A 10,109-nucleotide genomic window follows, 5' to 3' on the forward strand; every position below is an offset into this window, starting at 1 on the left:
ATGTGTACACTGTATTAGGAAAAACCGCACACCAAGTTGCACATAAAAACATGCACAAATTTTCATTAAAAAACCCCACAAACTGACATGGATATGGAACTGAATTCAGAAACATGAGAAATGGAGAAAAGCTGAAAACAGCAGATTTATTTATCTTCATCGCTAGGCAAGAGCAGATGATCACAACGAGGAAAAACAATTGTCTTCATTGTTTAGTCACGTTCGACTCTTAGCTATCCAGATTATAGTGAGCATCACAAGGAAGAGCAACTTTGCCAAAAAGGCTCAACAACTTTTGTGTCCAGATTTTCACTTTTTGAAATATAGCAACCCTAATCTTGCACTCTTGATATAGGATGCAAGACAATCAACAGTCTGGAAGGCAGTTTGGGGTGAAATGTCTGCTCCTGTTGCAATGCCTCATTCCTTTGGAATGAGGAGGAGAGGTTGTTAGCAGCATTCTAAGGCAGTTAGAATCCGTTTGATTCACTTGAGGCCGGGCAATGAAAGGTGAGGAGTGAGAGAGAATTTGTGATATAGCAAGTTTACTTGGAGTAGGAAAGGAACAGTTGTTAATAGTGATGCCAAGAAGTGCCACTGCCATCACAGAGATCAGAGCTGCTGAGGATATAAGCATATGAAGCTAGGAGAGGGTTGGAGAGGCTTAAGAGATGATTGAAGTGGCTGCCAGCTGTGATTTCCTATTTGCCAAGGACTAGACCTGGGAATACTGAACTGTGGACCCTCCTCTTAAGAATCAACATGGCCTTACTCCAAGGTAAAACCTGCATTTTAGACTAGCTTTGGGGGGGGGGCATTATTGATGCCTGTGGCATGTGGTGACATTTTCCATAGGTGAACAGTTAGGGCCAGAGGCGCCAGCAATTGCAGGGAGGAAACGTATGTGAGCATCACGCCTCCTTCTCAAAGCTGAGTTTTTGGGAAAGTGGCAGAAGAGCTCTTGGGCCCCCTTGGAGAATTATACCTCTCTCCCTACTCTAATTTACTGGGAACCTTTAGGAGACTAGCCTAGTCCCCCTAGTCCACTGACCACAAGTCACTGATCAATGTGGATGTTGTAATAGTTTATCAGAAGAACACTTCCACATGAGTTTGGCCAGAGTCTTGAAGAAGTCCTTTCTCTTTTGGGTGGGGATCACATATGGTTTGCTACATATGTTAACTGGCCCTATATGAACACCCCCAGCCCAGCCCTGTGTATTTGTAATGATGTGGATTTCAGAGAGTAAGAGACAGAGAGGTGGTGAAACAACATCTGTTACTGGTTCAATTCATTGTTAGCCGAGTTATTGTTGCGAAGTAGCCACAGCCTAGTGAAGAAAGACTGCAATTATGGCTGATCTATGCAGTGCTTTTTTTCCCTCTAAAAAAAATGTTTAGGTGTAGTCTCATTTTAACTCAAGAAAATCACCATGTTATTGTTCAAAACAGGAAAAATAAATACAGTAAATGGACAAAAGTACAAAGATTCACAAAATGTTTAGGGGTATGCATACCTCTGTGTATCCCCAGAAAAAAGCACTGGATCTATGTATTGTATTTCTAGATTTCAGCATGCTTTATAATGTAATAGAGTATTGCTTAGCTTCAGTCATTCAAAGCACTTTTAGCCCACTCTTCGGTTAAAAAGTCTCCCAGAGCAGCTCACAAAGATGAAAAATAAGACAGTGCCTACCCTCAGTCCTACAGTCCAAAAGATGCAACACAAAAAGGAAAAAGGACTTGAAGCACAGAGGGGAAAGAGCATACTCAGGCAAGTTCTTAGTTACAATATGACACTGCCACTCCCAGAGCAAATGGACTTGCTGTGAACAGAAGCTTCATTCCTTATACTGTATACTTAAATCCTTGTGGTATAGGTGACCAGCAAGACAAGGTTAAACAAATTCATCGCCAAGATGGAGGAGAGGGGAGTGCTCACTTTATAAAATTAAACTTATAAGGTGATAAGATCTATCCGTACCATTTTCAAAATTAAATATAAAATATTTCATTATACAGTGTGTGTCCATGAAGAATAGGACCTGTTTTGTGAACTTGTCCTGGGTCTGGTGTGTGGCTCGGTAAATGATGAGAGATACGATGTCACCTATTCTCTGTGCAATAATAGATCTGTTGGAGTATGACACATAGAATTAGACTTTCTGCTGTGATTAATCAAGTCCACTCAAAGTAGAAATGCTACCATCTCACACTATTGCATGAAACCAGTAGGATGCAATATATTCATGAAAAAGGCACTTGGAAAACTGCAGTGGAAGCCCTTATCTTCTACACTGTAAGGCATTTTGCCTCTGGAAAATATCTTACTACTGCTACCAACATTTAAATTGAAATTAAGAAGCAAAACTCTGTGTTGACTTGAGTACAATTCTATATAACTTTCTGCAGATTAAGAGAGACGTAAGAACCGATAGTACTTTCCAGATTTGGCTTTCTTTTCAACCTTTTTCCTTCCACTTCTTAAGATATTTCAAAGTTATTTCAATAAGATCATCGTAATAATAAGTGTAATTCTACCAGCCTTTTGGAGAAAGCTTGGATGAATTAGCCATTTATCTTCACTATAAAACACATAGATGGTCACTATGATCCAACTAATTGTTCATCTAAAAATATGTATTTCTTATTCTTATTCTTATTCTTAGGGCTTTTTTTCAGTTGGAACTCACCAGAACTCAGTTCTGGCACCTCTCAGGTGGGTGCCATTGTCATTCTAAGAGAACAAGGGAGGCTTTTATGGTGAATTCTGACACCTCTTGATAATTAATTCTTTTACATCTGTTTTTATCCTAGGGGCTTAGAGCGTCTTACAAGTTCCTCCCCCCTCTTATTCTCACAACAGTCCTGCAAGCCAAATTATGGGGATAAAGACTGACTGACCCAAGATGTCCTAGTGAGGTTCATAGCTGAATGGGATTAGACCCAGGATGTTTGTTCCCAGTCTTAAGCTGGGCAGTCTGATCGCTGCCATATGTGGGAATGGGGATGTACATTTAAAAGTGCCAGCAAACTGCTGTTAGGAAGCTCAAAGGGAAACAATCCATGCCACCTTACTGGCCTCTACTGTCCTGTCTTATGTACACACACATACATGGTAGCCACTTAAAAACAGCATGGTGTCATCGTATCACGAAAGTCCTTGTGTGAAGTTGCAGCTATATACACATATGCTGGCTTCAGCCATAAAGCATCTTTTCCCAAGCATTGCGAAAACTATGAAAATCTTCTCAGAGCATGTGCTACAATGCAGGCTAATGAAAATGTTCACTCAAGTACCACCAGCCCACCTGCTTTCAGGATAAAACTGATTCTGTAATACATGGGAGCCAAACTCCACTGCAGGTTTAGGCATGGTGAAATAGTTTTAGACAATAGTTCAGCTTATTTCTTAGAAAAAGCACATGTGCTCTTGTGGGGATTTGGCAGGAATAAATTTAGAAGAAAAGCTGCTCTATTTAAAACCTGTAGAAAAGAAAAGAGGACAAGAGGATAGACTCAGATAAGCCAAACACAAAACAGGCAGGTGCCAACAATGATCATCTTTCTTGTGGCCTTCCAGAAGGACTCCAGCTGCTATCAACCTCAACCAGCATGGCCTCCAACTCACATCAACCTCAGTCAGGGATGAAGGTAGTTGGAGTCCAACAGCATCTGGAGGGCTGCAGCTTCCCCATCCTTGCCTTTACAACTTGTGATGCCTTAAAAAAAACACCCCACAGCTCACTCATCACCCGAAGTGGTTGGTGGGAAGAGGTGGGGTGCACATCTGTCCTCCCTGCGGCTGTGACATTGCTACCACTTAGCAGGAGGGAGGGGTGCAGTGGAGAAGTCAGCAATGTGTGGGCCCACTGGTGGTCAATCTGGAACTCCAGCTGCTGCGCCTGCACAGCACTGATCTACCTACCACCTTGTTCTTCTCGTTTTGCTGCCTGCCTGGGACAGTAAAAACAAGGAGGAGGGGCGACAGATCATAACTGAATGACTGGCTGTGATTACAGATTGTGCAGACCTGCTTTAATGTTTATATCAAGAATGCATTTTAACGAAATGGGGATATCAGAAGCAAGGATACAAAGAGTGATGGTATCAGTACTACAACGTCCTATTGATTAAAATGTCTTATGAGGGCAAGTTGCTATATAAATTCTTTTAAAAGTTCATTGTATTAGTGAATAACCTACTGAAGCCGAGTTACATGACCCTTATGAGATATAAGCCATTATCAGCATAGGGCCTCAAAAAAGATGACACCAGGCTAGACCCATGGCATTTTCTGCCTATTTTCCATCAACCTGACACCCTGCATTTGGACTGTTCCCCCTCCTTCTCTCAAGCAATCTCTTCCTGTGCTTCAGTGTTCCTTGCAGTCCTGTGCTCACCTGAACCTGGCTGTGCCATTGCCTAGTTAGCACACTCTTCAAGGTGAATTACTAAGCCAAATGACATAATGAACAAGATACGATGACACCAAGGAAAGTTATTGATTTATGAGCATCTTTGCCAAAGCACTGTGACCTTCCTTCTAAGTTTTATTTTGAAATGTGCCATCAGGAGTGTAAACAGTGGGAAATGGCTGAGGGAAGGGAAGAAAAAGTGCATCGATCTCCATATTGGGGGGTGTGGCCTGTCCTCTCCTCAACAACAGTACTTTCTTTTGCTACTCAGACTCTTGGCTTTCATTTTATATGCAACCAATATAAATAATTATAAAGCTCCGAAAGGTCCAGTTGACTCATTCAGCCTCAAGGAGTAGTGACACCAGTGATAAGGGTATATCAGCATGACAAACTTCTGTTGGTTTTATACCAATCTGTCATGGCTTCCTCGCTGCATGCCCACTTAACTGAAACTTCTGTTGCCAAGGAACTTGGGGTATATGCATTTTGTTGGACAATTTGCAAGGACTTGGCCTTCTTCTGCAATCTCATAATGATTCCATGAGCTGTCAAATGCTCTGTTCCTCCTGTTCGGAATGGAGAGGTAGTGGAACTGCAACTTCCATACTCGTGCATATATTATTGACCCAATGCTAAGCAATTATTGTTTTCAAGGGGAGAAGGCCCCAAATGTGCTTCATTCTCCCATCAGTATCAATGGGATTTTAATGGACCTCAATGGCATTCAAAATAAATTGCTGTAGATATGCTGCATGAAAATGACTCATTACATGAATTGAGTCTTCACTGTTTGGTTTGCTGGAATGTTAACAATGTTGTTGTGAACACTATGAATTTTTTTTATTAAGGAGACCATTTGGCCATAAAGCATTCACTAAAATAAATTGTACTTTCACCCAAGGTTTATAAATATACATATTTGCATACAGTACTTTTCTTCTAGAAAAAAGGTACTGGTACTACGTATCCTTAAGTACCCCCCAGGAAAGAAAAGCACTGCTTGAATAAATAAATATGTTAAAATGCAATAAAACTCAGAGCATCACCTTTATCACATTGTTAAGGGCAGCATTAAAGCCCATTGCTTTCAGAAAAACAGGAGGACTTTGTCCTTACCATATATATTGAAAAAGCACATTAGCCACAATCAGGAAAAATAGAAAAAGGGAAGGTATTGCATTTGTCTGAAATTATTTGATATAATTAGTCAACTTAAAACTGAAACTCATACATTTCTGTCTTTCATTTTTCTTTTAAAAAACACTGAACATCCACATTGATAGCTTGGCATTTGAATGCGCTTTGATGTTTCCAAGCTTTGAAATATATTTTCAAATTTTTATGCAAATTTCTGCTCCCAATTACATACCCATTAGTTCCTCTACAACATCATCTTAATATTCTCAAAATGATTCTATGCTTCCCTAAGGCTGCAATCCTATAGCAGTTTACCTAGGAGTAAGTCCCAGTTGAATTCAATGGGGCTTGCTTCTGAGTAAGGCTTTCACTGTAAGGCTACCTACAGTCAGTCAAAGGCCAGCCACAAGGCTATAGGAAGTTAAAACAGAAAACTGAAAAGGAATCCAGAAAGTAAGTAAACTAAAGTGATTTCCTTTATTAAAGCAACATTATAAATTTAGCAAGTTTGCACTATTTCCGACGCTCTGAGAACATTGCATCTCACCAGCCATGGATTGTGGCTAGGTGCTTCCTGTCACCCACCACCCACTTTTTCAGTCCTTGATGGACCCCATATATGGTTGGTGGGTTGCACTCATCTTGGTAGGTCACAAGCTCTGCACATGTAGTGACTACTGAGTGCAATTAATTTATTCCAGATTCCTTCTGCACTAATATGCCATCTCAGAACATTAAGCAACATTCTCTCTCGGAGCATCTGACAGATCAAGATAATTTAAATAGCAAGAAAATGTAACATGTACTGAGTAAGAAGTTTCATGCAAAAAGGAACAAATTGGTAGCTTCAAGCCTAAGGCAAAGTCAAGATCCATTAATAGTTTCACTGCACCAGTTTGTGGGGGGAACATAATTGGCTTGAATGAAGTTCAAATATATCTGATCTTTTACCCATTAAACATTGGATGAGCTTAATTGGTGACTTATGCATGATTTCATGGTTTATCAGACTCAAGGGATAACAGGAATTCTAAATGCTTTGCACATCACCCCAACTTAGCTAATTAGTTTTCAAAACATTTCTGAAAGCAACTAGGACTATCTGCATTTAGAACAAGGCTTTGAAAGAGCACGTAAAGTGAATGGGCAAACTTTCTGATGGGTTGCTCAGTCTTTGTTGCAAAGAAACTAAATGAAAAAGACATAAGAAGCAATGGAGGAAGAATTCCCAGTGAAAGGGCTTGGAATAGCAATTTCTTTCTTCCTGCAGTGGGTATCATGTTTTTATTTATTTATCTAAAATATTTATATCCTGCCCTTCTGTCTATAAAAAATTCAGGCACAACTTACAAAAAACTTATCCAGTACAATAAAATTAGGAGAAAGCGTGTTCTCCTTCATGGAGAGCACGTGTTGCGGTGGGGTCTGCTGAGCCACCCCTCTGTTACCAGGCAGGGTCTCTAAAGATGGCCTGGGGCAGTGATTGGTTCACTGGGTTGCTGGGGTAAAACTTATGTTGCAATTTTGGTGGGAGGGGTAAAATGTTTAAATACTCAGCAGCCTGGAGCTTTCTCTTTGCTGCGTGCAACGGATCACCCGCCCACCCGCCCTTGAGTAAGGGGTTGTTGCATTGACCTTGCTATGCCTGTCATGGGGTCGTCTGCTGTTGGGGCAGGGGCCTGGTAGGAATTTTGTCCATCTGGCTGATTGGCTGGGCCATTTGGTTTTTGCCTACTGCGTAGCAAATCGTCACAACTTGTAAGGTTGCGGTTAGGCATTGGTTATAAATTGGTGGAGGAGGGGTTAGGATAGGCTGGGCCTGCCCCTCCATGGTTGCTGCGGAAAGGGAATTCCGTTAAAGGAATCCTGGGGCTTGCCATCTTTTCGTCCAATCCCTGGAATGGGACTAGGGCCGGCAAGCCTTCGGGGAGCATGCGGATGAGAATTGAGGGTCTGTGACTCAGCTCCATTTCTCCCCGACTTGCTTTCCCCTGCACTGTCTTTCAGTGGTGCCCGGAAGTCAGTTCTGTCCCCAGGCGGGGGGACAGATAGTCTTAACCAATGCCTAAACAACCACTCACGGTTTTGTATTTAAATAAAGTTGTGGCCAAAATTATGCCAAAAACCTTAAACAAAAATTAAGTGTGCGTTGTGAGTTATTTGGGGGGTGGCTTGGGGACCTCGACACGCAACCACAGAAACACAGCAGAGAGATAAAACTATCAGTTAAAGCCACCTTCAACGACATACTGGAAGAACCCAAGCGCATACAAATATATTTGCCTGGGGACAAACGGGAGCCTCCCTAGGGAGGGCATTCCATAGACAGGGCATCACAACTGAGTGTTGGTTTCTGCTTTCTTCTCTGTGCAGCGAAGTGCTTGTCACGAGACAGGTTGTTTACATTCCACAGAGTCTGTACTGTTGGAGGTTTTCCCACGGGAAAAGGAGACTGGATATGACGTACACTGGTTTCCTGTTTTTCACTGTTCTTTGCAGTTTCAGTTTGTGATTCTCTCCGTGCTTTAGAGGAGAGATGACGCTTTCTCTGCTCCAGCAGAGGGAAGATGTTTTTCTGTAACTTACCAGCTTTGAAATGTAAATAAAGTAGTATAGAGCATGTTGGCTCATACTTTTCATCATTCCGCTGTGCACTGGACACTGCTTATCCCCAACACTGAGAAGGACCTCTTTTCACCTCCCATCTAAGGAGGACGTGATTAAGATCATAAAGTTTTGACAGGCACTATTAAAAGATGTTGGCATGGAATGGTGTTCTGAGATCCATTGAGGTCTCCTTGGTGGCAAGGCTATCCAATGCAAAATGTTGACTTCATCCCAGGGGCATGTATCTCTTCTCCAAAGAAATATAGTTTCAGTTTGCCAGATGGTGAGATGGTGAACTAAAGGGCCAGCTCACATGTGCATGGAATCAAGCAACCATCCATTGGGACTGGACAACACACAAACAAAGCAAGCTGTCTCCTCACAGTGAGCCATGGAGCTGGAGATGGCATGGATGGATCCTCTGCTATTGGAGAGATTATTCATGCTGCACCAGCTTTAAAGTGGGGTAGGGGCAGAAGACATTTGGTTGCATGTGTCCTTGGTTGCATGTATATATTCTCTCAATAAAGAACTCTTATAAAGTCCATGGTTCTAATATTTAAGATAAAGGCATCCTTTAAAGTATGACCATTCAACCATTTTTTCTGAAGTAGTCCCATTGTGGCCAAAGGGTTTCTGTAGCTTCTCAGCCAAAAGTAAGGAATTTGAAGAGCATGGAGAGATCTCTTAAATGTATCATTTGTAAGCCCAGTAAAAAATACCTGTGCTTAAGGTCATGCAACCCACTAGGGCCTGCTTTGTTTGGAAGTGCCTTACAGAGCGTCAGGTATTAAATATGTTGAGGGTTGAACTACATGCAAAACATGTACTCTGATATTGATCAATGACCACCAAAAGGACAACAGAAAGGGTACAACTGTCCCAGCTCCAGTCTCCATGAGCGCCTGCCAATGCCTTATAGCTTGCACATAACAGAATATGCTGGGATGGCATCCATCTGGTTCCAGCTGCAGCTATGTTTGTGGCATTGGCTTTCTCTGTCTCTCAGCACATCCCCTTGGTAGGATCATAAGAAGCTGCCTTCAACCAAATCAGACAGATGATGCATCCAAGTTAACACTACTGACTGGCAGGGTTTCAGACAGGGAACTATTCCAGCTCTGGGGATGGAATCTGGGACCTGCATGCATAGAAGCACAAAACTGTAGAGTTGGAGGTCGACTCCAAGGACCATCTAGTGCAACCCCCTGCAATGCAGGAATCTCAACTAGATTATATGTGAGAGACGGTCATCCACCTCTGCTTAAAAACCTCCAGTGAAGCAGAATCCACAACCTTCTGAGGAAGTCCATTCCACTGTTGAACAGCTCTTATCAGATGCTCTACAATTGAGCTATGTCCTTTCCCCAGTACCAGCTGGTATTTTGCTGTCTATAATACTGTATTTTGTCTGCCAACCAATACTGGGGCCTGAAAATGTAGTAAACGCCACCTTATACTAACCTCCACCCATACTACCAGTTGCATTTCACCCACTCCAACCCTTCTTATTTCTGGTGGGTCACTACTCCCATTTCTGCCCTTTGGGGATGTTAGAAAACATTGGTATTAGTTTCTAGAAGGGTCATTCTTCAGGAGGATTCGCGCACACCCGCCCCCTAAGAGACTCTAGAAGTTAAATCTCATTGTAGTGTGTATTTTGCCTCCAGGCACATACATATGAATGCTAAGGCACCTTGCGGGGCACAGCTTGCCACTTTATAACATGCAGTTCCAGAGATACCTTTTAAACCGCTGATTGTTGTTGTCTGTTGCAAGGCAGATCCTTCAGCAAGCTATACCCAGGGATGCTCGCCAACTGTACAAGAACTGGGATGTTTCAAAGGTATGCCTATTTTGTCTGTGAAGTCTTGAAGGGTATGCCATGATCTAAAAAATTCTATCCTAGCCCTACCCTTCATACCAGTTCATTCAGTTGCAACC

The 10,109-nt window shown here is 42.1% G+C and overlaps 1 long non-coding RNA gene across 2 annotated transcripts; it reads left to right on the forward strand.

Moving 5' to 3' along the window:
- The first annotated feature begins 326 nt into the window (after nt 1-326).
- On the forward strand, nt 327-4,458 carry LOC309371282. 2 transcript variants are annotated; one of them, XR_014169010.1, is made up of 3 exons: nt 327-778; nt 1,652-2,719; nt 2,818-4,458. It is a non-coding gene; the product is annotated as an uncharacterized lncRNA (long non-coding RNA). The 2 variants fall into 2 exon arrangements; XR_014169009.1 differs by having other exon boundaries at nt 1,652-4,458.
- The last annotated feature ends 5,651 nt before the right edge of the window (nt 4,459-10,109 follow it).

This window comes from Podarcis melisellensis, assembly GCF_964234715.1.
Source record: "Podarcis melisellensis genome assembly, chromosome: 5".
Taxonomy (NCBI): Eukaryota; Metazoa; Chordata; class Lepidosauria; order Squamata; family Lacertidae; genus Podarcis; species Podarcis melisellensis.